We start from the raw sequence: 26,320 nt of genomic DNA, 5'->3' as shown, positions 1-26,320 counted from the left end.
ATATTTCCCTCAGTGAAATTAAAACTAGGTATCAGTGGCAGGGCTGCCAAGTGGTCATCTGCAGTCAAATTGGCTTGTACAAAGATCAAGGACCTGATACTTTTTCAACAATTCTAGGTCTCCTGAGGGCCAAGCTACGGAAAGGGGACACAAAAAAAGGACTGGCGAGTAAGCAGAGAAGAGAAGAGAAAAGGAAAATAAGAAAATAAATGAAAGATATGAAAGATTAATGGCATTAACAGAAATCTCTTTGTTCTGCAGAAGATTTTGAGGTATCAGCACCACTTGTCTGATTATCAATAACAAATAAATGCCAACGAGATTCAGCATTGCCACTTGTGAATACCAAGGAAATATGTTCATGTAGTATGTACTAAGGAAATATGGAGTTATATGTGATCTACAAAAATTCTTTCAAATATGATAGGAAACTATGGTTGCAGATAAATGCTCACCAGTACTGATACTGTGGTATGACATTTGATTAAACCCCAAGGTCAACCAATTTCGAAACATGAACATCTCTTTCTGCAAACTTATTCTTACATACAAGACAAACAGGAGCAAGCTAAAATTTTCATCCTCCCCAAGTTTATATTTTGACTAGGACAGAAGAAGCAGTAGGTGTTCTTATCAGCCTATATTCAACGCACTCAATAATGAATCCCGCAGATACTGTGTAAACGGACTGTGTCCCTCCAGTTTGTCTGTATGAAAGCTGACCAGTAGCTTCTGCTGGAAGACTGATTTTCTTCTAAAACTGCTATGAAGTGAAATGGTTGTCTCAAATGCAGCCATGCACCACGGCTACAATTTAACTTAAAAAATCCCAGCTCTCTTCATAGAGATGTATAAATCTTTGCCCTTCAGACCAGTATTATGCATCCCAGTTTGCTTTGCTAAGCCCTCCTAATTAAATGGCACACATCTATTTGGAAATCCTGTAGCAGGACAGCTTCAAAAGCATTATTTTGCCATTATTACACTGTGAGAAATTATGGTGGTTAGGAGTCTTCCAGCCTAATTAGATTCCATTTTGCTCAGTTGTCTTCAAATGAAACTTATTTTCAGAGAATTCTGTGAACAGTCTGCTAATGAAAGAGAATTTATAGTATTTGTGGGGCAACAGTGTAAGTGGAATTTAATAACCAAGTGCCAGCAGGGAACTGTCTAATCTTTTATCGAATTCTGATTAGCAACCAAGGACTTGTATTGAGAAAATGAGCCTCAGACTGACTTCTACTCAGTTTTTGACACTGGCACCAATGAATATCTATTGCTTGCTAGAGGAATACATACAATAACTGAACTACAGCTAATTAGGGGAGATTTAGCCAAGTCATTAAAGTTCGTATCTTCAAAATTCAGCAAAATATCCAAAATTTCTAAGAAATCAAATTGTTTTGTGCCTTGTGCTAGATTAAGGACAGAGCACCTGGGGGACAGGAAAGTGAAGATGCATCTTTATTTTTCAAAATGAGCAAATTAGTGCCTTGGTCACATCTGAATACGCCTGTCACAAAGTATCCCATTGAAAGACTATTACAGCTGATATAATCAAAAAGTTGTCATTTAAAGAAGGGTTTCTCTCTTGTATGCACATGCAGGACTTACACAACATTAGATCTCTTAATTCACCCTCTAGTTCAATTTTTTACATTCAATTAGTTTCATTTTAATCTCACCATATCATTAACACACGAAACTTCACATAAACAAACGAAATATAGCCCTCCCTGCAGATGTCTTCACATTATTTGAATACAGCAGAGCTGCAACCTGGTAGTTTACTTTAATGTTTACTCTGTAAACATGTTAATTTTATATACTCCATCTCCTTGGCTTACTGAAACTACCAAGGAGATCTGGGCAAAAGCCTCTATGATGCTCAGGGCCAAAACTCAAATGTCAAGATGAACTTCTTAAATTATGGATACCTACTAGACAGCTCCATTTCTGGCTTCTCATGCTTCCAAACTTTCTCTGCCTTTAAAACTTATTTTCATATTTTTGAAAGCATAATGTTTTATTAATTTACTGGAGTTGAACATAGAAATAGAATATTGATTTGTACAGACTAATTGAATACTGCCCATCCATTTACATGAATAAATGTCCAACAAGCCCATAAAACTATAGCAACTATGCTTGATTATTGGACACTCAATTCCATTCAGCCAAGCTTCTGAAGTGATGGAATGCAAAGCTTTGGATTGTAAGTATCAATGAAATCTTTTTTGCCTTGCTTTATTATCATTGACAAACCACCTTTGTTTTTAATCATTTGTTTTTAATGTTCACCCATAATACAAAGGCCTGATACATATTATACTTGAGACAGGTAAGTTCCATGATAAATGGAGTTCATTTTTCTTACATTGTTACTGTAAAGACTAATCATATACTGCTATTTCAAATAAACTGCTGTGTTCCTTGAATCTTTGATCATATATCCTTCATAGAGATAGTTATTTATTATTTCTACTGTACTATTTGTGTACATAACTGCTTACAACGTGACAGGAGAAGGATTTCACTCAATCATGGCCAAGAAGAGAAACATTATTTTCTGACCTCTGATGATAGCTTTATTAGCATCAGGCAGAATTAATTCCTTGGTAACATCATTGATTCCAATGGCACTACAACAGCTATGAATTGTATACTCACATCCTGATTATTTATCACCCTTTCACAGTTACCACCACAGTTCAACTCCTCTATGTCCCAAAGACGGACAGTCCAATTTTTAGGGTGCTCTATTTATGGATTGGAAGAATCTAATTTCATTTCACTCTATACTGAATTACCTCAGTCAACTCTTTGGACCTCAGCCTCACTCTCCATGTGCTGAAAGGCCCTACTTCCACTCTGCATCCAGTGCATCCACTGCAGGAATTTCCATAAGGTGAGCCAAGGCCACTGCTGGCAGGCTGTTCTCCTGTCACAGGGCAGAGCTGTTTTCAGAGCCCAGCTGCAAATCAGGCTGAGTCTCTCACATTGTAGATGAATGAATGTGTTATAGTGGGCTCTTGGGTTTGATGAGGTGTACATTTACCAATTTTTATACTCAGCTCCTCTCTCTGCAAAGCTCCAAGACAGAGCCCTGAAAACACCTATCAATCTGACTAACAGACGGAAAAGAAACCTGGTTTGAAAATCCCACGGGGATAATTTGTGAATTATTTCTTTCGGAACGTTGGTGGTTTCAGCACTTACAAGACACATACTTCCTTATTTGAATCTAATTTTTGCCAAGAGATTTTTGCCGCAGAGAAGCGCATGTTTTGGAATTCCACCAGTGATCAGTGTTTTCTGGAAACCTGGAAGTGATAACTAGAGGCTTTTCCAGAGATCCACAAGCTGAGGTATAAGGGCAACAGTATTTGTAGATTTGAGTCTTGACTTTATTTTAACAACTTACTACAAATGTTCTTAGTTTCTCATGCCCAAATAAGAAAAAAACTCCAGAAATTATTAAGTAGCAAAGATATCTAGGAGGCAAGATTTGCTGCTTCTTTGGTCTGGTCAGAAGAGCAAAGGTCTCTTCCTTTTATGAAGTCTAACACCTGTTAAGTTAGACCAATTTCAGGTTAATTGCTACTTACATTTGAAATATCTCACCTACTAAATTTGACTTGTTGATGAACTGCTTATGGCAAGCTTACAAATCTGGATCTGGGTCAGTGAGAGCAAAAGTGGCCGCTCATACTGGCAGCTTTTAGAATCTAATTCTCTCAGGGCTTTCCTTCTAAAGCTGTATGGTCCATTGAGCTCTTTCAGCATGAGACATCAGCATCTTTTCTTGAAAAGCAAAGTACATCAGAATCCTTCTTACTTCACTTGATTAACGTAAATTATTTTCCTGCAGCTATCAGACTCTGCTTGCCAGGATCATCATTACACAGTGACAGAGATTAGTGAGGTACCTAATCAAAACCAGCAGTGATTGATACTCCACCAGCTTTGATCTTTAATCAGAGAAGCTTTCACCCAATCATCAGCAATTAAAGAGTCTTATTTATCCGATTTCTTTTGGAGTATTGGAGTTTATTATTTATTTATGTATTTATAAAAGCTATAGAATTCTTGTAACAGTACCCAGATATATAACTGCTTTTTTAACTTTCTGTAGCAGTGAAAAATAACCCATGTCAACAATTATTTATATAGGATGATTTGTTCAGCTGGCTGACACCTGGACAGAATTTTTCAGTTCAGATGTAGAGCACTAATAGAATTTAGCAATGATCAAAACTAATTTTCATTCTATAGCTCTCTGGAGGCCAGCCATAAATGAGTTGGTGGTCTCAGTCCCATTCCTAGAAAGCAGCAGAGTTTCCAATAGATTTGTCACTTTTAATTTTTTGTTATGATGGCTAACCTAGAATACAGAATTGAGAAACCAACTCAAATAAATGATATTTCTTTCAGAAGGTAGGGATAATCTGTGGCACAGTGTGAGTGAGCCAGCTCCTGGATATAACTTCCTCTTAACTTTCTCTGCACATTAGCAAACCATCTAATCACTACAAAATGGAAGACTTCTTTCACATTGTGTACCATGAAGTCCCAAACAATTCTTCAAAAGCTTTAAGAATTTCCCAGCTTTAATGAATTGTGGTATAAACAAAGCCTGAATTTGGCTATCATGTGTGTAGAACTATTAAGAACAAAGAATTAATGCTCAACTTTGATGTACACAGAGGTGCAAAAATAGCTGGTGGTAATTATGCAGTTGAGGTAGATCCCCTAACAGGTAGAAAGGTAATCAAAACAATAAAGTTGTGATATATCACTTCCCCCCAAGAGTCATACTAGACTGGAATGGAAAGAAAACACATCAACTAAATAGCTGCTAGTGTAAAAGTTACTAAAAAGACAGGACACAGACCAAACCAAACTCACTCACAGAATTTGGAAAAGTATTCTTGTTTTGTGTTCTTGAATGGTGCATTTTTTGACACGAATGAAGTATGTCAAATTAGCCCAGTGGTATACGTACCCATGGAACCTCCAAGCAATACTGATACCTATGATTGTATGTACTTTTCACAGGTAGAAACATAAGGGCAATTTTGAATCTTTAGCCAGAATAACCAATTCCTAAAAAATACGCCTTTATATACATGATTGATGTAATTGCATAATAGCGGATTATGACAACAGAGTGTGACTGTGCAGTACATTACATTTGTATCTCTCCCCTCTTTCTAGTTCCTTGACAGATAAAATGCAGTTGGTTCCAGGTCATTCCTTCTCGTTTCATTTCCTATTTCTGCACAAGTGGAATTCTCAGCTGGCCGGGAGAAGAAAGTTCAAGCATCTTCACCAGATTCTACTTGCCCATTTGTGGAATTATTAAAACTGTGTGTCCAAGTCCTAATTCTAAAGGATATTTCAGAGGCAGCAAGTACTGACTTTCAAGTGGTCACATATTCGTCTTCCTTCTGTGAGGAAGAAAGATGTGTGGAGAAGGATGGTACATCAGTTCTGCTACAATTCCTACACTTGACCTACATTTTCACTTATGCCACTGCTATAAGTCATCCCCTCTAAATATTTAATTAAACATACAGCCATTCTATCATATTGATCTCCTTCCTTTCCATTTAAATTATTCCAGTCTTAGATAGGATAAGATGTAACCCCGGAATAATACAGGATCATAGCTTTAGATCAGGTGCTGTACAATGTATCTAAACCCATTACAGAAATGAAGAACTGAACCAGTCTGTAAATATGCCCTGCCTTTGGGCTCTAAGGAAGAACTGAAAGGACAGGAGAGCAATATACACAAATCTCACTTTTTCTGCACTTCAAAGCTTTTTAGCTATAAATACGAATAACGCATGAAAATTTTGGGTAAAAGTGAATTATCAGCCATTTCAGTAATACCTAAGAGGTAACATAACCTCTGACCATCATTTATTACAAATGAGGGTGGCTAAAGAGAAATTTAATCCAGATAGGGTCAGCACAGGTTTTGCTCCTTCAGCAAAGGAAATTCCCTGTTGATTTTTCAAATGGTCTGAACACCAGCAGATCACACAGGTCTAGCCTGAGTCACAGTGATGAGATCTGGGAGAGGAGCAGACCAGATGTTGTTCTTGCCCAAGCTCATTAACCACAAAGAGCATATTAAAGCCACTGATAATTACATCAGGGGGAATTAGAAGTGCAACAGCTCAAACAAGTCAGACCACCAGATGGCAGATCATTAATAGTTTAAAGCCTAGTTTGGGGTCTAGTCATTATTTCACATTTCAAATTTTTATGTATCTTAAAAGCTACAGCTTCATTTAATAAAACAACATTTGTGTTATAGAAGAATTGGCAAAACCCCTTGGATTTCGGATATAAATCTAAATGAAAAAACCGGCTGACTGCAATTTTTTGATGCAAAATCTGTGAAATATGTACAGCTGTACAACTACCTGTAACTGTTGTTCATTAGCTGACATTTGACCATGTGGCAACCATAAACAGTTAGAGAAGAGACTGAGTAACAAGACCTAATAAAAAAGCTTTGTTAAAGACTTCATAGAGAAAAATTAGGCTAAGAAACACCCAGTGAAGCTATGTATAATATTTGGTAGAGAGTGGGTAAGATCTAAGGCTCTTACATTTCTTTACACCTTACTGCTTTGTTATTGTCAGGGAGATATTTGGCACATGCTAGTTGGAATAGCTTCATTTAATTAAATGCGACAATAGCAATTGATGGAGGCCAGGGCACCAGTTATTATTTGTCAAACAGATTAGTAGCTTTCTTTTCAACAGTGTAGTGTGAGAAAAACCTTATCTAAAAGAACTCTTCCCCATGGCAGCTGAGGAAAGTAGCATACCCAGCATAGACTGTCATGCGTACTGGGTGACCAAATGAACCCTGGAGCTTCTAATCAAATATCATCTCCCAACAGTAAGGAAGTTTCTATCACCCTAGAAGCTGACACAGGTATACCATGAAGTAGTTAAATAGAAGTTGGGGATTTTTTCTTGAGAGACAACCGTGGAGTTTCTTTCTGTCTACAGTTTCTTTCTTTTTTTTGAATTTCCATTTTCCCTGAGCATCTAAAGAAGGAACAAATCATCTGAATCTACTCTAAGAGAGCTGTGGGTGTCATGTATTTGGAACCACACTACACCATGCTCACACATAGAGCAATCATATTTACTTAGGTATCAAAGCAAGAGGATTTTCATCAACCTTCACCAGAGCTGATGCTCTAGACTGTGCTTTGGAAGACAGATTTTATGAAAAATTCTTGTAATAGTGCATAAGAACAGTGGTGATGGCTTTGTTCAAAAGCTCAAAATAAAAAGACCATTAAGCAGCATTTGACCGATGCAGAATTTGTTTTTTACAGAAAGCTTTTAAAACTTCACTTATGTAACTTAATCATAGACACTCTCATAATGAATACATACACAGTTAAAATTGTCTGTGAGCAGCTGTGTTCTTATAGATATACAACATATGTTACATGTACCATATTAGCCAGATTAGCTACCACCAGATTAGCCCTTACGATGACATATTTCAAACAGAGTACAGGAAAAATATGTAATAAATTGATGAAACATAATGAAAAAGTATATTTTTGTATCCTTTTTCCTTTGTACTTTAACGTTATTTATTTACTGGGCTTGGCTAAATGTTAGAATATGTTTTCCAAGTACTGATGTATACACTCTGCAGCTCCGTAGACGAGGCTTTCAAGACTTGCTTTCTCACTCCATATGAACACCAGGACCGAAATACTAGCAGTAGATTCACAAAATCCTGACATGCCAGGCAATGAAGTAACCCTCTTCCTTGCTTCTCAGGGAAATGCAGTGGGATTAAAAGAAAAATAATTGACTGTGCTCTTATTAGGCTGGCAAGCATGAATCTCTGGAATGGGATCAGATCTTGATTGTCAAGGTTTTAGTGAACCTGTCCAATACTCCTAAGCTACACAGCCATCTCAAGGAACAAAAATCCAATGTGAAACTGTTTTTCAAAACAAAACCCCCAAACTTTAAAATCAGGGTGTGATGTAAATCCAACAGGCTTCTGTTGGGTGTTACATGAAGGATAAAATCAGACCTGTTACATTAACAGTTAGTGCATTGCTCATTACTCCAATCATCACGTGGAAATGAACATAGAAATCACACTTTTCTATGGATTATTTTGCTTGGAGCAGGAAGAGAGTTTTAGGGTAAATGGCAAAACATACTTTGCCTGTTTTTCAGTAAGTGCATAAGAGCATATTCCCATTGGACACATAACATATCCTAAACAACAGAGCAACGTAAAAACAAGGAATGTGTCTTGCTTTTTCAACTCAAATATTCACAGGTAAGAAGAAATTACAGAAAAATGTTAACTTACAATTGCCTGGAAGCGGTTAATTTGAAAGGCAAGGAAGAAAGATATGTCTGAAATGAAGCAGTGGATCTTCATCTAAAGTAGAAAAAATAGACAATGAGCATTATTTTCTCTTTGGAATCCTTGCAAGCCAAAGGTTTGCCGGATTAATTAGCAATCATGATAACTAAGGAACCAGGTCACTGCCACAGTGTCATCATGATGCAGGACTTTTCAACCCATTTTAAGTTTATGATATTGTTGATTTTGGTTCATGCTTCTCAAGCAGGCTGGAATCTAGCAGATTTGAGATCTCATGGTATTTTACTCTGGTTTAATCCAATTTAAATGATTTTGCACTGATTTCAGTGACACTGACACTCAGAAAGATGCCTTAAGAATAAGGAAGTTCCTATAACCTTCATTAAATTAAAGGCTTGAATAAAGAAAACTAAGTCAGTCTTAAGGGGTGAGAACCATTTCTGCTCTTTTTTTCCCACTTTTTTCTACAAATCTTATTTTGCTTTGTGGTCACCCATTTATCATGTGGATTCCCACACGCATCATTTAGCATCAATCATAGCACATGCTGCCTCTCATGGTACAGACAAAAAAGGAATGTGAAGAAATGCTGCCTACATGCTGAGGAGCAGGGAAATGTGGCATGGAACTGGAAGCATTGTGGAGGGGTGTGAGTTGCTGCACTAGAGTGAGTGGCAACACAGTGTCATTATGAACTAGGCCTCATTAATTCCAATGCTGAAGAAAAAATCGTTTTGCTTTCATTTTTAACCATAACAGAGACGTTACTGCAAAAAACCCTATGAATATGCAACAGTACATTAACAGAGTATTCAAAATGCATTGCCACCAATGCAAAATTTTCATGTCATCAATCTTATTCACTGCAGCCACCTATCCGGTCTGAAGAGAGTGTTCAAAGTGTTTTAAAATAAGTAGGCTTTTGTCCTATTCTGCATAAATAAAGAAGGTTAAAAGAATTTGATTAACCTGGGAGATACAGAATAAATCCATCCAGTCCAGATGGAATTTTCTGAGGCTTTTCCTCATAAGGAAGTATTTTTAATTAGGAGAAAACCAACTTATTTGTTCCTCATCTTATTAGTTTGAATTCTTCTTTAATTAAGAATTAATGCATGAAAATATTAAACAAATTATATTAAAAGGAAGATGTATTAACCAACAGCATTAGCATTCTCATTGTCCAGGGGGTAAAAGAGTGGGAAGAACCCTCTGATGCATAAAATTTAAACCTGGCACCTGCCATCATGCATGCTTGTTGGCATTTCATTAAAAATGTCATTGGAGAGTTGCTGAATAACTTCCATCTTAAACAAGTAAGCCTAAATAGTGACTTGTGCTTCTCTAGATCACTCATTAGAGGAACCTCTCAGTGTCTAGGTACAACAGACTCATAACATTAATGCCAGCTGCAAAGTAAGGCTCATAGTGTTCAGCCACATGAGTTAAGCCATGTGTCAGAAGACTAAGACTTTTGTGGAAGGTGTTTAACCTGGAATTGAAATGCACTTATATTGTCAGGCTGCCAATGAAAGTGTACCTAATAACAGAGAAAAGAGAAAGAAAATGAGGACAAGAGTGTATTAATAAAATAGCAACACAGGTGTTTAAATGGATGTGGGCTTCAGTGCCCAGACTAAAAATCTGATCTCTCTTGGCTTCAATTTCTGAAAGTAGAGCTCCCGATATAAATAATATTCAGATGACAATAAGTCCATGTAGGACAGGAACATATTTGGTCTTCAATAAGGAAGCTTGAAACATTCACTGGTGGAAACAAGGTAACGGAACAGTACCTTAACCATAAGTACCTTAACCATACCTTAACCATACCAACAGTACCTTAACCATAAGTGGTTAGCTCTGCTGGAGAAATACTGGATAGTGTGGTCACTCTTTCCAAGCACAGACAGGGAACGATAGCAATGATAGAACTGGCTGGCTACTTTAAAAACACCTAACAGTGTCCCGGTTCCTGCCTTAGGAAGGTCTGGCTGGGTTACCATGAGAATCAGGCAGTCCCATCTTCTTCAGCACAAGAAAACACTGTTGAGCTGAGTGAAAGTACAGTACAGAATACCAATGACGTAACGAGCTGAGAAAATTCTGAAAGGAAAGTAAAAGCCAAAAACATCCCCAAGAATGCTTCAGGAAAGCCAATGGATTGACAAAAGGGATAAATTTGAGACTCAGAATCAAGGTACAGATGGTTGAAAAAGTTCTATCTTAAACAAAAATTGTGTTGCCTGACCCAAACATTAAGAAGCTCTGCAACAAGTTTCTGTACAATGGAGAGGTGCCTTCTGTTGATTTCCTGGTTTCATTTGACTTTTTATAAGAGCAATTCAGGGCCTGTCATTGAACATAAAAAGCAATTCTAAGCACCAAGCTTTGACTAAATGAGCAGATGGGTGACCTTATCCCTGGTTGTTAGTTCACCAGAACTTATGCGTCCGGCTTTCACATTAAAATTTAATCAAGATGACCATACAGATGTAGAACAAAGTGGTTTCAAACTGCCACAAAGCAAACAAGAAATGTGTCTAAACTGGGCAGATTTGAATAGCTGAAAACAAAATAGCTTGTGACTTATTCTTAATAGGCTTGTTCAACTGTCAGAACTGAAGAAAAATTCCCTCTAGCAGTGTCACATTCTCAGTTTAGAGAAACATACATTTCTTCTTATTCACTCTGACATTCTTCAAATAATAGTATTAAGATGTGTATTGATACATCCTGCAAATCTTGAAGACTAAGGAATTTTCAATCTTTAGCTTTTAAGAATTAACCTTTTGACAAAATAATCAAAACAAATTTAAAAGAGAAAAATTGCTGTGTGGCCATAAGGTCCACTAGTAGCTAGAGCAGATGCAAGGTGAGCTGGCAAGAGCACTACACACGTTATGAGATCAGATCAGTCTGAGTACAGAGAAGTACAGTCACTCTACAACAGAGTTCACCAAAATGCACAGTTCTTTGCTGCTACCAGTGCTACATTACACAGATGGCACCTCTGCAAAATTTTCATCTTCCACAAGAAACAAATTCATATCCTTCATCCTATTTATCAGAACATACATGCACATGCATACACTTATTTCCCACGTGTGAGTCCCAACAGAAGAGCAGGTGGAATCCAGATCTGCTTCCTTCCCGAACACCAAAGACAGACAAGTGGGTATTTCTGGCAAAAGCACTACATGGTGTACGATTAATTATCAGCAAATATCTTCATATTCTGATCACAGACAGGATAGCAATGCAAAAAAATCTTGGAAGAGTGGAGAAATAAAAGAAGCAATGGAAATGAAACAGATGATAAGTATATATTATATGTAGGCCAAATTCATGGTACAAAAAACCCCCACAAATCAGTCAATGTACATTTAAAATGTCACACTTTTGTAAAATAGTGCAACCATATATCCAGGTGTCCTAAAGGCCAATACTACCTGGAAGACAGGCAAAATAATTATTCTGGGCTCTTTAGTGCTGTTAAGACCTCAGCTGGAGTGGAATATCCACTCCTTCCAAAGAAAATCAAGAGCCATGAGAAAAATATGGAGAGAATGGACAGGAGAACAAGAATTATCAGAGCAAAGACCTATTAGAAAAGACTGAAATTAATTTTCTTCAGTGTTAGCAGACTAAAGGGAAACATGGCAACAGCTTTTAAATCTTGATGGGGAATGGATGGGCCTATTCTAACATCAAGCAAAGTGAACCAAAGGGGCAGGTCACGAAGTGGACATTGTGATGGTTGTTAAGTACAGACCAAGCAAACATATTGCAAAGGACAGTTATTCCTGGTGTGGAACACAGGAAATGTTGTGATGGTCTCTCAGTGTCCCTCCTGGCCCTATTTGTCTAGGAAACCACAAACTAGAGAATCACTGAGTTAGTTTACATCAATTAAAATCTCATTAACTCACCACAACTTTACTTAAAATGAAGAATCTGGGTTTTTTTCCTCCCCTGCCTCTAGGGTTTTTTATGCTAGGTTAGCCCAGTTTTTGAACCAGTATTAAGTACATGGCTTAAAGAGTTGGGGTTTTCCTTTTTCTTTCTTTAATTAAAATGTTATACTCGCACAATCCCTACCATGGGATAAACTATACATGAATCTTTTTACCAGTATGATAAACCCTGTCTCCATTGGAGAACAGCTATTGAAATGTCAAGTAACATGATACCCACACTGCTGCATCAGCACCATGTGCTGATTTGATATAATAATCTGTGTGTGTAAACAACTCAGTCTTTGGAAAGCATGAGAGTCCCAGGAAGGTACATGTGGCCTTTGAACAGGAGAAAGATTTTACTGGTTTTGTCCAGAGCCACATAATATTGTCTGGGGAATCCCAAACCATCCTGTCTTGACTCAATCAGATTGTTTCACAGCTGCCCCACATACAGTTTGCACACATTCTTTTTTTTCATATTTTGAAATACCACCTGTACAGAGATTAAATGTGAGAATTGCATACAGCAAGAAAAATATCCAACAGCCACAAACTACTCTCTATACCTCTGGATGTAAACTGAACACATCCACAGACAACACACATGTGGTGACCTCAGTTGAAATTCTGATCCACAATACTTGAGCTAAAATTGCTCAGACAGGCTTATAATTACATTTCGTATTTAGAGAGATCCTAGTATGTGAAAATCTGTCATGCCTGCTCTGATATGCAACTGAAGTTTTTCATAAAGAAATACATTTCATTTATTTATTACAACTGCAATAGGTCAAATGCAGAGAACCAATACCCATAGACCAGGGAAATACTCTTGAGGCTAGAAATTTTAAAGTAAGAGGTTTTTTTGAACGTTCCTTCTGTTAAATGCTGCCTTGGAGAAGTCTGAAAAGGCATAATCATTAAACCTAAATTAAATTGACCATGGCATGATTCACATCATATAATATAATGTGATAGCAGTGAAATCCTGAAAAGACACAAAAGACCAAATATTTTAATTTTAGGAATTTCCAACTAAAAGGTAGCCTGTAAACCTGAAAAGTCCAGTAAACAATGTGAAAAAGGATTAAGACTGGCAGTGTCTCAGTGACCTAATTTACATGTGAAAGAGCTCAAATTCTAGTTAATTACACTGCAGACAAAACCCTGAATATCCAGGGTATGGATATTCGTTTCTCATTAGAAATCTCTACCTCTTTTTCTATTTTTTTTAAAGATACTTCATCTCACTAGTATTCACAGATCTGCAGAAAACATCCAGCTAAAATATACCAATAAAAGTGCAACAAATATTGATACAAAAATTGCTTTAGTATGAGTTTTTTATTAATTTCAAGACTCTTTAGCTAAATATCCTGCTTATCTTTTCCTCTGCTGGATGCTGTTGTGAGTCCCCTAAGCTTTCTACCTTTAATTCATAATTTACATAGACATAAATAGAAATTAATGAAAGCTATGCACATTTTGAAAAAAAAAATCTGCAGTCATGCATTCCTTCCTTTAAACTTCTTTTCATCTCCTTCTTCCATATCTATTATCACTCAGGTTACAAACAAAAGAATTAAGGTGTAACTGAGGTTGCATTCCCATACTCACACCAGTAAGAATCCCCTCTGTCATAGCCTCTGGAAGGATTGTGATTTTCAGTGAGTTTTCTGACATCATTCACTAGAGTAGGAGGTTTAAAATTATCTTCTTTTCCTCCTCCATATCATATTACACTAGACACACGTACACAACATTTTAATGTACTTTCTAAAAGCGTATGGGAATATTAAATTTTACAGCACTAGATTTGTAGGAGTTTGGGTGTATTTTGTGTAAGAATCTGGCAAAAGAAAGATAGATGTTGCTCATCTTCCCCTGGTTATTAATTTCCCCCGTAGCATTTTTTCCTACTTTGTTTCAAACATGTTTGTTTTCTGAATTTCACTTTCAAGGGGCGTTCAAGTGTACTTTAAGCATAAAAGACCACATGAAGTGAGTAGAATTTACTTGTTCACAAGCTAAAAAAAACCAAGTAAAACTGGTCCTATACTCAAGGCAAACCCACAACAAACCTCAGCTGAATTTAATAGATCTGTAAAAAATTAACGGACCTCAAATACTATTCATTACTATATGTTTCCTAAAATTATATATGCACATTCAATTTCTCCTGGACTTCTACTGTGACACAGAACTGAATAATTAGATTTCCCCTATAAATCCATTTATTGAGAGGGCAAGTTCACTTCAGCAACAGCTACTTAGAGAGTCACAACCAGAGTCTTCCAGCCTTTTCGTGCACACATGCATGAATTGAGATTCCCAAATTGATACTGGGGATTCTCATTGGCATGTGGAGTTTTCCCTGACTTCAGCAGGGTTTTGCAAGTACTCAGAACATTTAATATACAACTTCACATAGGAACTTAGAGGCCTTTGTTGGAAATTATGTAACTTTCCTAGCAAATTTTAATTAGTTGTTTTAATTAATTGTACGCAGCGCCTGCTTTTGGCCAGCATTAGTTAAGTTTCCTCACAGACATTTATTGTTAGGCTGATCATTAAATCATCCAAATCCTGAGTTTGTTAAAACTAACCCTGACAAGCTTTAATAAACAAAGCCAAAGGGATTTGAAGATTGGGCATATGGGATTTTAAATTTATTGCCCTTCAAGGACATTGGAGTAAGCAGAAGACAGAGACGAGATTAAGGCCTGGAAAGCTGGAGACTGCCCATATGAGCAAGAGATAAGGACTAAAGAATGCGGACCAGGTTAGCTGAAGAGTGAGAAATCAATAACCAATAGGGGATAGAACAATAATAATTAATGAAGAGACTTATACAACTTAGAACCAATGAACATTAATTTTTTTGTTTGCTAAAACTGTATAGATTCTACCGGGGTCTGTGTGGAGGCCTGAACTTTGTCAGCCACACACACACACCTCTTGGACAAGAATAAAATACTGTCTTACTCACACTAAAAGGGCAAAGAGTCTTATCCCAAATATTTTAGAGGATTTTGCTAACACCTCCATACACCAAAACATCCAAATTTGCCTGTTCTCCCAACTTAACAGCTTTCTCCAGGTCAAAATTGACTGCAACACTCATTCAAATTTCTTAATACAAAGCATGGAGTGTGATATTTTACATAGTTCTGTTCTAATACCTGCTGCAGGATGATAGGACACATGACTATATGTTTATCCTTAAACTATGTACATATCCCAAGCCAGATATGAAGAGGAAGGACTTCTGGTACCGCAAACTATTTTAAGTGCTTTTTAACCTTTCCTGGTATTGACATAATCTCCTTTGGGAGTGGAACAGACCCTGTCGTAAATTATAGCTTCTATTCAGCACAGTAGATCTCACCTAGTCTGGCAAAGGTTCTTCTCTGGCAATTAATTTCATGTTTTATTCATCCCAGAATTCTTTAAAGCTCCAAATCAAAATGCCACTTCGTGCATTGCTAACCACATTATGAGCAGCCAGTATCACAAATAAAGGTGCTTTTTGCATAGCAATCAGATTGCTTCTTTTCAGAGAAAATGAATTTAGCTCTATATTTATCTCACTAATTGCACTCACAGCATTACAAATTATTACCCGTCTCCCATTCACATGTGTGTCACCGTCTCAGAGGAACATTCCTTAACTCCTGTGAGATATTTCATCCATGTTTCCCTGGTGAGTCTTACAATCTTAGAAGCCCCTGGCTCTTCTCTGTAAAACTTCCAATGTGCTGCAGCATGGTCAGCACATCTTGGAATCATGTATTAATAGACTGGGCCCATCTATTTCTTCCAATGTTGCTGCCTGCAACCGGAAAGAAAAGGTGACCTGTGCTCCACATTCCCTCCCCAACTGCACCAAGACCCTGAAGACACTTTTGATTGACTCTGGACGGTGCATTGTGGCTTCATCACCACCCACAGGGAAAAGCACTAACTGGCAATAGTCCGAGGACCATATCAGATCAGGAGGTTTCCTAGTCCTTAACCTAGCCTTGGGGAAGCAACAGACTTCCCCAAGAAGAGGGTCTGGTATTTGGACTCTCTATTCCCCTCAGAAGGGAAAGAGTCACCTACAACTATAACCTGTCTTTCTTTTGACCAAGACACAGAGTTTGGCCTTTCTGCCCCTAGCAACACCTCTGGTATAGATGGGCCATCACCTCATCATGTTTTGACTGACCTCGCACATCCAGAGCCGCAGTGTCTCGAAGTCTCGTTCTGGTCCTTGCAGAGGACACGGCTCTGCGCTGAGGGGACATCTCCTCCCGGATGGTTCTGGTCAGCGAGGAGGACACGGCTCTGCGCTGAGGGCACAACGGCTCAGCCCACCGTCCCCTCTCGGCGATGGCTCCACCTCCCGCTCGCGGTCTGCACGCGCGCCGCACGCTCCCTTGTGAGCAGCGCGGGGCGCGCGGCGCCCCTCGCGACAGCTGCCGTCGTGAGCGCGAGCTGCGCGCGTTCTCCTCTTGGGTGACTTGACTTCGCAGTCAGTTATCTTTCAACACTTGCAATATTTATTTTATAAAGTTATCGGCTACCCCGCCCTAAGAACACCCGGCAGGAAGAGGTACTAGCGTGTTTAATTTAAGAGGTACTAAGGTGTTTAATTGCCAGCTAGATAGGCAGGATGTCTCAGCTGCAGCTCAAGTGTTCTCTGGTAGGACAGTTCAGATTATTAAAGCTGGAGCCCTTTCTCAGTCATTTCACAGCTCCTTCATCTAGGCCGTGATTTTTATACTTTTCAGAATACTTGGCAAAGGAATTCATGACATGGCCTTACTTATGGTGAAAAGGGCACAGTAATTAGTTTATAGCATGAAAGGGATTTGATTTTAACATGTCAGTCTTTGGACTGCATAATAAAAGATTATAACTCTCTGTTTGACCAGATGATGTGAAAACTTCCCCTTGAGCTTTTGCAGAGTAAGACAGAAGCCAAAATGCCCGAGCTACAAAACAAATATTCCTTATTGTCCAGCACCAGGCCATGCAGTGTCGTGCACCCAGGGCAGAAGCCACTAGTCCCTTTTTCCTGGAGATATTCGCCTTCTGCTGTGGCTGTGCAGCCAAGTCTGTGCCTGGCCCTGGGCGCACACCCAGCTGGCACTCTTGCAGCACAGATCCCAGGGATGAATTACCCTATTATGTAAATATATACCGTGGAATCTTCTCTTGGGAAAAGAGTCCACACTCACAGAGAACTGTCATTCTAATTGGAAGTTTCATTGATGCAGGAAATGGCATTTTGTTGATAATTTTAAAGCATTTCAACATGTCAATGTTTTTATATTTCAATCTTTCCAAAAGTCAAAATAATATTAATTTGGAGGAAAATCTAGAATTAAAAATTAGGTAAAAGGAGCAGAAAATCTTTTGAGCAGTGTGGTTTCTTCCTTTTTCTCTTCTCATTCCCCAGTTTTCAAAAGGAATCAACTCAAACATTTGCTATTTACAGATTTTTAAAACGGCAAAGAAGTATACTGAAACACAAAAAGACCACTCTCCTTGTTCCTACCTAGCTGATGTATCAATGTCTTTTCATACATAAATAGGAAAATGGACACAGAGAGTGGAACAACTGCAGTAGGTCTAGAAAAATACCTCAGAACTCTTAACCATTCTATCCCATTAGCACAGTCATTTCCTGGACCTCGCCAAGATTCAAGTGTGAAAATGCAGTAAGCTTCAGACACAGTGACTGGTGGTGTCTCACTGTGGTTGATTTCTGTATATATATCTGTGCGAAGGCATTTTTCTGTTTCAAAATATCTTGTATTAGTATATCTGCTATACCACAGTATTTCTAAATGTTACTTGTAGAGCAAGTAGATATGAGTTGATATGGATTTTCATAAAGCAAATGCCACCTTATTTAAGACAATTGCTGTCATCTTGTAATGCTGATAGAAATGTGTCAGTTCTTCTGCTACTTACAATGACACTTAAAATGGCCCTCTAACTAGCCTCTCCTCAAAAAAGCACATTAAAAAAAGCATGTTAAGCAACACACAAGAATCTGTTTCTGGCTAGAGTATTGTGTTTTTAAAGCAAGACTTCCCTTTTCTTCCTGCACAAAAGCAGCATCCAGTTAATAATAAAATCTGGTAAATATTTCTGATGCATGTGGAATAGAAGTTAGTTCTGCCTTAAGAGAGCTGAACAGTGTGCACTCTTCTGCAGAACGGACTGCACAGCTGCATCCCACCAGCTGCTGTCTGGGGGAAACCTGCCCAGTGTGACTTTCTAGCAAACATTTTGCAGTTTGGTACCCATCTGGCAGTCAGCACTGTATTTTTGTCAACTCCTTCTTCTCTGAGACAGTTTTCTATTTGAATTCAAAGTCATCACTGTAGTATCACTAATTTTAAAAACGTGAGTCTCCAAACCTCTGGAAAAAAGGTTTGAATATTTACTGTACATCTGGCCAGTAAAGATCTAGTTTGTACTACATTCTAGTATATATACTACATTCTAGTTTATATCTACATTCCAGTGATGGACATTGCCCAGAGTCTAAGCAATCCAATGCAATATGCAATTACTATGAACAAATAATTGATTTTGGTCTTTTGTGTACGTAATTAATTTAGATATTTAGTTTCATACATAAATATATTTTACATCCATTTATTTTGTAATAAAACATCATTAATAATAAAATTAACTAAGCGCTTCAGAAGTAGGAGAATGATGCATAGTTGTTATGCAGTAGTTATCTAAACCTTGGGCTTTCAGGAATCATGGGCTAATGCCCTTTGGGAGAAAAAATGGTGTAAGAGAAATCCAGAAGCGAAGGACCAGCAAGAGACATGGACACAACTGGCGAAGAAATGAAATATGGGACTGTCTAGAATGTCCTGTAACACAAAATGTCAAGTGTTATGTAAAAGGTGCCCCTGAAAAAGATGTTTCATGGCAGAAATTAACCTAATTTAAGGACAGAGAATCAGGAGATCTTTACCCAGACTGGCAGAGCAAAAATTAGCTATGCATCTAAAAGGTTACTAACTTCAACTCAATGAAAAACCCAATTGAACTTCAGGAAAAGGTAGTCAATATTTCGCCTCATTAAAAGTATAAAAATAAAACTGTCCATAAAGAAGGAACCACTCCTATGCTTTGTAAAGCCTATTCAGTAAATACATTCAGTACATTTCCAAAGGAGAGGCAGTTTAATAGAAGAACATGAGGTAGCCCTAAAGTGCTAGTAATCAAAAATAGTTCATATTTGTGATGATTCCAAGGCTAGCATTATCCAACACTTTCTGATATGGCTAGCATTATCCAACACTTTGCATGTTCTTTCCTTGTTGTAATTCAGAGAATGGCTTTGCTCTCTTTGATGTGGTTAACATTTCATCCGTCTCAGTGAAATCAGCCTCTAACTTACTCTTACGTTGACTTTTAAACAGGAAAGGAAAATAAGCAAATGAAGGTTCTGTGGGTATTGGGGGGAGGGTTGAAAATCCCCTTACAGGAAGAGTTCCTGCTGCAGTAGAGAAAGCTAATGCAAGAGCTGCAGTCCTTATACGTCCTTGTTAAGTCTTTGCCTAACCATGAAGGAAACATACAGATATAGTAGGATCTATTTAATTCTTGTAACTAAATAAATAAAGAGTGCCAGGCTTAGCTCTTACACTCACACTGTTATGCCAGCAAGTTTCTTAAACACAAATACAACATTTAAAATTCTGTAAGCTTATAAGCACCAGTGTTCCGGCTGGTTATGCTATCATTAATTGGCTAGTTTAATGTTTTTTTTGAAATCCTAGACAAACCAGTTTATTTCCACTAGCAAACCAGTTACATTAACCAGTGTTAGGCACTAAGCTATCTTTTTATTTCATTCCACTCCTGCTTTGATCCTTTCAGGGAATAGCACTCATTTACCTAACCAGGAGAAACAGAGCCCAGTAACTCACTGAAAGTTCTCAGTTCGTAATGATGACCACCTGTGAAATCAAAGCTCTTTCTGGTTAGCACAGAGTTGGGGGGAAAAGGGATTTGTATATGCTGATACCCATTTTTGGATAGCAGAAAAACAGGTTATTGCTGTTCCACGACAAGTACATTATTATTCTTTCTGTAAGTTTACAATACTCAAACATTGACCTACAAAATATTGGAGATATTTATGAGCCTATAACTCTGTAGAGAAATGTGCTCTCTTTCATTGCTGGGTTCCAGAATATACTCCTCCACATGATTCAGCATTAGAAAGAACTTCCCTGTGTCTTCTTTCTCCCTGTGATACATCCACCCATTTCCATATTGTGTGTCTCATAATTTGGTTTTAATTTTCCAATGTCTTCTAGTGCACCATTGTCACTGAATAATGATACAACAAAAATTTTACCTTCTTAGGATCATACTTGACAGGCAAATGCTCCTTTACTCCAAATCAACACATCACCAACAATAAATTACCTGCTACTATATGTGCTTTAAGGAAGGGGGGAAAAGGAGGTGTAATTATTAAGAAGCAGTCAAAACCTCTGAGACCCTTTCCCCACCTACCCACTTCTCATTCTGTCCACTGGGAAAATAACCTACTCAAATATGAAGGGATTCTCTCAGGTAACAGGAATGGACTTCACTCTTTCAATCTTATCTTCAGCAATAATTAGGATTTAAATTAACTTCAGAGTGTACAAATATTATTCCTGCGACCCTTTGGGAACAGCATACACCCCCTGACAACTGCACTCCCCAAAATTCAAAATTTAATTCATAGCATAATGCTTCCTTCAGGACAAAATGCCATACTCCAGAAAGCCTTAGCGTTCTCTCTGCTCTGCTGCTGAAGGAATGCTATTCCTAGAAGAATTCAGCTCTGTAAGATAAGTGTTAATACATTCTTTCTGCAGGACTCCAGGGCCTGAAGTTTGAATTTAATGTGAACTGAATAAAATCATTTGCTTTTTATCAGGATGGTCCATGAACCTTGGTTTGAGGCCAGTATGTGACTCTAAGGTAAATGAGTTTACCTCCAACTCCCTAATCCCCAGATAAGATCATAAAATCACCACGCATCACTCAGTACTGTTTAGCAAAATATGCCTGCCTCTCTAGTAATAATGAAAACCCTGAACTATAGTCACTGGCTTCTTAAAGATGATGGCTCTTGCAGGTTCAGGTGAAGTCCGTGATTGTGTATGGAGAGGATGGAGTGCATCCAACGCAGCACAATAACCTACATTTCACATTGACGTTTGACTTCTGGAAAACTACTCAGAAATCTACTTTAAAAAAATGAACCATCCGCTGTGGCTAGCACAGGTCTTTCCCATGAGAATTCTTTTTGTGTTTTATAAACAAAGATAAAGTCTGGATGTTTTTTAAAACAGTGTCCCAAGATTTGGACAGCTCAGGCCTGGCCAATCAGGCCTAGGGAGAGGTCTCAGGCTGACCAACCGGGGCGACCTCTGAAAAAACTATATATATATTGAAATCAAAACAATAAAAGCTTTTTTCCTTGTTGCCACTGAAAACTGGGTTCTTTTCTCTGCTAGCGGCTCAACAGCGACAATCCTCTTGCCTACTCTTTCTCTCTTAAACAACAACTTGCACATACTTTTATATGTAATCATTCTTAGTTAAAACTCATACTCTGCTTTAGGTAAAATTCCAGAATAAACATAGGAGTAACTCCTGATATAGAATGTTGTAATAACAAGCTTAGTTATGATTTATTCAGTTTATTCACACGCAAACATGGAAACTCAAATGTAGAGACCTCTGTAGGTGTCCTATTTGATTTGCATATTTTCAAATTTAAAAAAGGTAAATAATTATGTTCAGCTCTACTGGGATTTGTTCCTAAGCCTCCAAGTTTAACAAGGTCACCCTCTAGAGCCTTCGATATATTCCTCATTATGAAAAAAAAGACTTCACTGAAAACAAGTACCCACATACAAATTCCTCCAGAGAAACTTAGGAATCAGAAACTTTTGATTTAATCTAATCAATAAGTGGGTGCGCCGTAAATTCACCTTTAACCAAAATGAAATTGAACCCTCACACACCTTGGCAAGCTCTATGTAAATGTCTCCTACGAAAATATACAACAGGCAATGAGCAGGCAGACATGACAGAACTAAATGTAATTTTTCTGGTGCACAACTTTCTTCCCATATCCTGTTCCTGCCTGATAAGCAAATTAAATTTTTCACAATTGCTACGGAAAGCATGCAATTAGCATTCCAGTGCACTGAACTGCTGAGAGCCAACTCCACTGGTTTCAGACCTAGGAATACTCAAAACTGACAAATAGTGTTTCTGATACTACAATTAAGTCACTACTTTGCTATTTTATGGTAGTGGTATGAAAACTGGGTTATAATTTGGAAGAATGAGCTCTAGTAAACTAGAGCTTTGATGGGAAATATGTGGGAAACTTTTTACCCTAGTCTTGGTCGGTGTCTATGTTTGATAAAAAAGGAACAGCAAGAGAAAATCTCTTAAGTCAGGAACCTGAAATATCTTTGATTCTTTTTTCTTAATGGTGAGTCAATATGTTAATATTGGAGTGGTTTTTGCCTGGACAAAACAGTTTCATTTTCACATGGAAAATATCAGTGCAAGGTTAAGTAAATAAATTAGTAATAGTTTGAGGCTACTCTGAGATAGATATATATACATCACACGTGTCAGAAAGCGTATTCACAACTAAAATTAATACATGCAATTAACGTGTATTAAAGAATGATGTTTCAGAGCTGTTTTCCAATTTGACCTTACAGCATCTGCTACTCATTGTTCCAAACAGGATAGAGTGAGAATAGAAGAACTCTTGACTTAAGTTGTTACTTATTCTTTCAATAAAGATTTTGGGATTGTTCAGTGGAACAGACTTAAGCCTGACAGGCTAACTAATTGAAGTGTTAACTATGCTTTCACCTAAAAAGTTGCAAGCCGGCAACCTTGCTAAAGTGTGTTTTGTTCCTTATAACAAGGATTTCCTTTCTTACATTATCTTTTTGTTTAAAGCTTGGTTAGAGTCCTCTTTGAGAATGAGATGATAATAATGTGATGCACACTTTTAAACTCGATTTTGGCATTTTAGTATTTGCATTGTCTGAGCTCCAAAAGATATTAAAAGCACATTGACCAGTTTGAGCTGGTTTTTTCTCAGCTACATCACTCCCTTAGACTGAGTTTTTTGTTTGCGGTATTAACAGGATTATGCTTTCTTTTTTCTTTTTTTTCTTCTTTTTTTCTTACATGAGAGTAACATCTTTCTTATTACATTATCTGAGTTAACACAAGTGAGGTATGAGTTGTGCTTTCCTCTACTGCCATTTTTGATATCTCAGACAGTATCTTCACAGACTTTGCTATTAATTCATGGCTGGAGTGTCCCAGATTTAAACTTAAAGTTCATACTGAGTATGAAAACTCAAGTTTTACAACATAAAGACATAGATTTTTTTGTACCAAAGGGCTTTGAAATCTAAATCTTATCCATTGGTCCCCCAGTGAAGCTTGTAATATTCAGCAGGAAGGAACTGAAGAGCAGAAAACCAAACGTGATCTTAAAGCTCACCTCCAAACTTTTGAATTTCCTGAAACTGAGTTCACTGATAAAATTTGTTAGTTACCACATTTTATTAGATAGGTAATAAAGGTATAATGCATTACATTGCTCTACAGTGCACAGAATGCTTCTAGATTTTACTTGTCTAAGTGATAAAATATCTTAACTCACACTTGATAGATGCCATAATTTTACCTACAAGGAGTAATTTACAGTTTCCAATACAGCTCAGTAACAGCAATGTGAGAACTGGAAAACTGGCCCTAGTACACCATAATTGTGGCCCTCCTACTATACATTTACTCATCCTTATGACAAGGAGGGGGGAAAAATGTTTTGAAGAATTAATTATTTCAATGGTACAACATTGGTGTAAGACTAAGTGAATAATGAAGTTCATATGATTTAATCTCACTGTGACACATATGCTAATGAAATTATAGTAACCAACACATTTACCCTGAGTTTACTGTGAGATTATGCATGCCATACATATAATATTGAATATGTAAATCAGCACCATGAGAAAATGGATTCTAAAGAATGACTTTTTACAGCTATTCCTTATGGTCATGCTGCAATGCCTGCTGTGTATTCTGTTTCAGACAGATTGTAGTGGGAGTAGGAAAGCTTCTGTCTTTTGATTCTTCCAATAAAGATAGCTCCTATTTATCTGGATTTGGCAGAAACTCCACTGCCTTATAATACATTTATGCAATATGTATTATATTCCCAGGGACAAGCCATCTAACACCATTCACAGCCACAGGAATTTCAAGAGTTACAATTAAGGGCAACAGGCATAGTGAAGTATCGTTTGCAGTGTGCTATATACTCAGTGCTGTTTGCTAGAGGGTAGTTAATATCCTGCCTTGAAGTTCTGGCAGATTCTTAATTCAGCAACAGCATGATGTGAATGTAGACAAATCAGCCTCATGCTGTGCCTGAGCTGAAATATCTTTGCAGGATCTGGAACCTGTGGCAACCCACGGCTTAGAGATGGTTCCATGGCATGGGGTATATTTACATTGCACCCCTACATGTTCTGTGGCAGCCAAACCAGCCAAATTTTTCTACACTGTGAGGGGATCCTCTTCTTCAGTAGACAAGATGTTAGCTCTGTACAGATCTACGGGCTAAACCCAATTATATTCTGTTGCAGACTGCTCCAAAGACTACTGATCTCTTATTTTGCATTAGGAGCGCCTAGTGTTTGTTCAACTCCCACTGAATGGACTGATGGACAGAAGGTGAGTAACATGAAATTACCTCCAATGTAGATGGAGTGAAATGAACTGCAGCATACTGATTATGAGTTTGATGGCTCAGGCCCCTACTGCTTCATAACAATATGGTAAGAGGAAATTACTAGATGTACCACAGTGACAAACATGCTCATTAGCAGAGGTTGTTGTTTTGCCAGGGAAGACAACCACTTCAAAAGCAGGATTCTTCATGCTGGAAGACAGAGTCACAGCAGCATTTTTCTTTTTTAGATTTACAAATTAGTATAAGTATTTGTCATGTCAGGCTTCTACATCTGTTTAAATGTTGCAAACATTTATGAATATTAATTATCATTTGTTCCAGAAGAGCTGTAAATCAGTTAATTAGGAACCTGTCATCTTATTTATATTATCTGAAGAAAAATCCAAACTGTGGTAGAATATGAAATTAAGCTACAATTTAGTCTGCAATCCCTATACATAAATTGGTGCATCCAATCACTATTTATAAATACATAAATTGGTGCACGCATAGCCTTCATATAACATGAGGTAATTTTTTTTCTATTAATTATATTTTAACCTAAAAAATAAAAAAGAGCTGAAAGATATATTGTGATCACATTCCATTAACAGTTAGGCAAAGCACAGATCAAATGGGCCAGGATTGGAATCTCAGCTCAAAGAAGCCACCAACTTCAGGAGTTGATGAATTCAGCAAGCTGAGAATTACAGAGAATGAACCCCTAAAATCAGCAATAAAAATAAATTACTCATAACTAAAATACATACTGACAAATGATAAAGACTTAATTAGCAAATATTTAACATTGGAGCATTCCTTCCTATATGCCTTCTTCCAATATTATTAAGCTAATAATTTCAGCGTTTTATGAATGCAAATCGCCTTTTCTCCCCACTCAATTAACTTTATCTCTAAACAATTATGAAGTCTCTTCATTGATTCATATTACATAATCTGGATCATTCATATACTCCAGCCAGCAATACTTACAATTTACATTCTTATCTCACAGTTTGAGGAGAATAGAACACATATAAATTGACAGCACAAGTGTAACAAAAGGTCCTTTAAAAGATTTTGTCCGACTTTGCCCCTTCTGTAAATATGATGTATTACACAGACGCTCTGCCGAAAGGCTCCACT

General features: G+C 37.5%; 1 long non-coding RNA gene across 1 annotated transcript in view; it reads right to left on the bottom strand.

Moving 5' to 3' along the window:
* LOC146428483 (uncharacterized) overlaps positions 1 to 16,790 on the bottom strand; it is an 87,189-nt gene extending 70,399 nt beyond the window's left edge. The window contains exons 1-2 of the long non-coding RNA XR_014856022.1: positions 16,571 to 16,790; positions 8,381 to 8,452 (exon numbers count right to left, since the gene is read on the bottom strand). This is a non-coding gene — a long non-coding RNA (uncharacterized LOC146428483). The remainder of the gene's footprint in view (positions 1 to 8,380; positions 8,453 to 16,570) is intronic.
* Positions 16,791 to 26,320: the final 9,530 nt, after the last annotated feature.

This window comes from Lichenostomus cassidix, chromosome 20, assembly GCF_008360975.1.
Source record: "Lichenostomus cassidix isolate B80296 chromosome 20, HeHo_3.0, whole genome shotgun sequence".
NCBI lineage: Eukaryota > Metazoa > Chordata > Aves > Passeriformes > Meliphagidae > Lichenostomus > Lichenostomus cassidix.
This window is presented reverse-complemented; position numbering and strand designations above follow the sequence as displayed.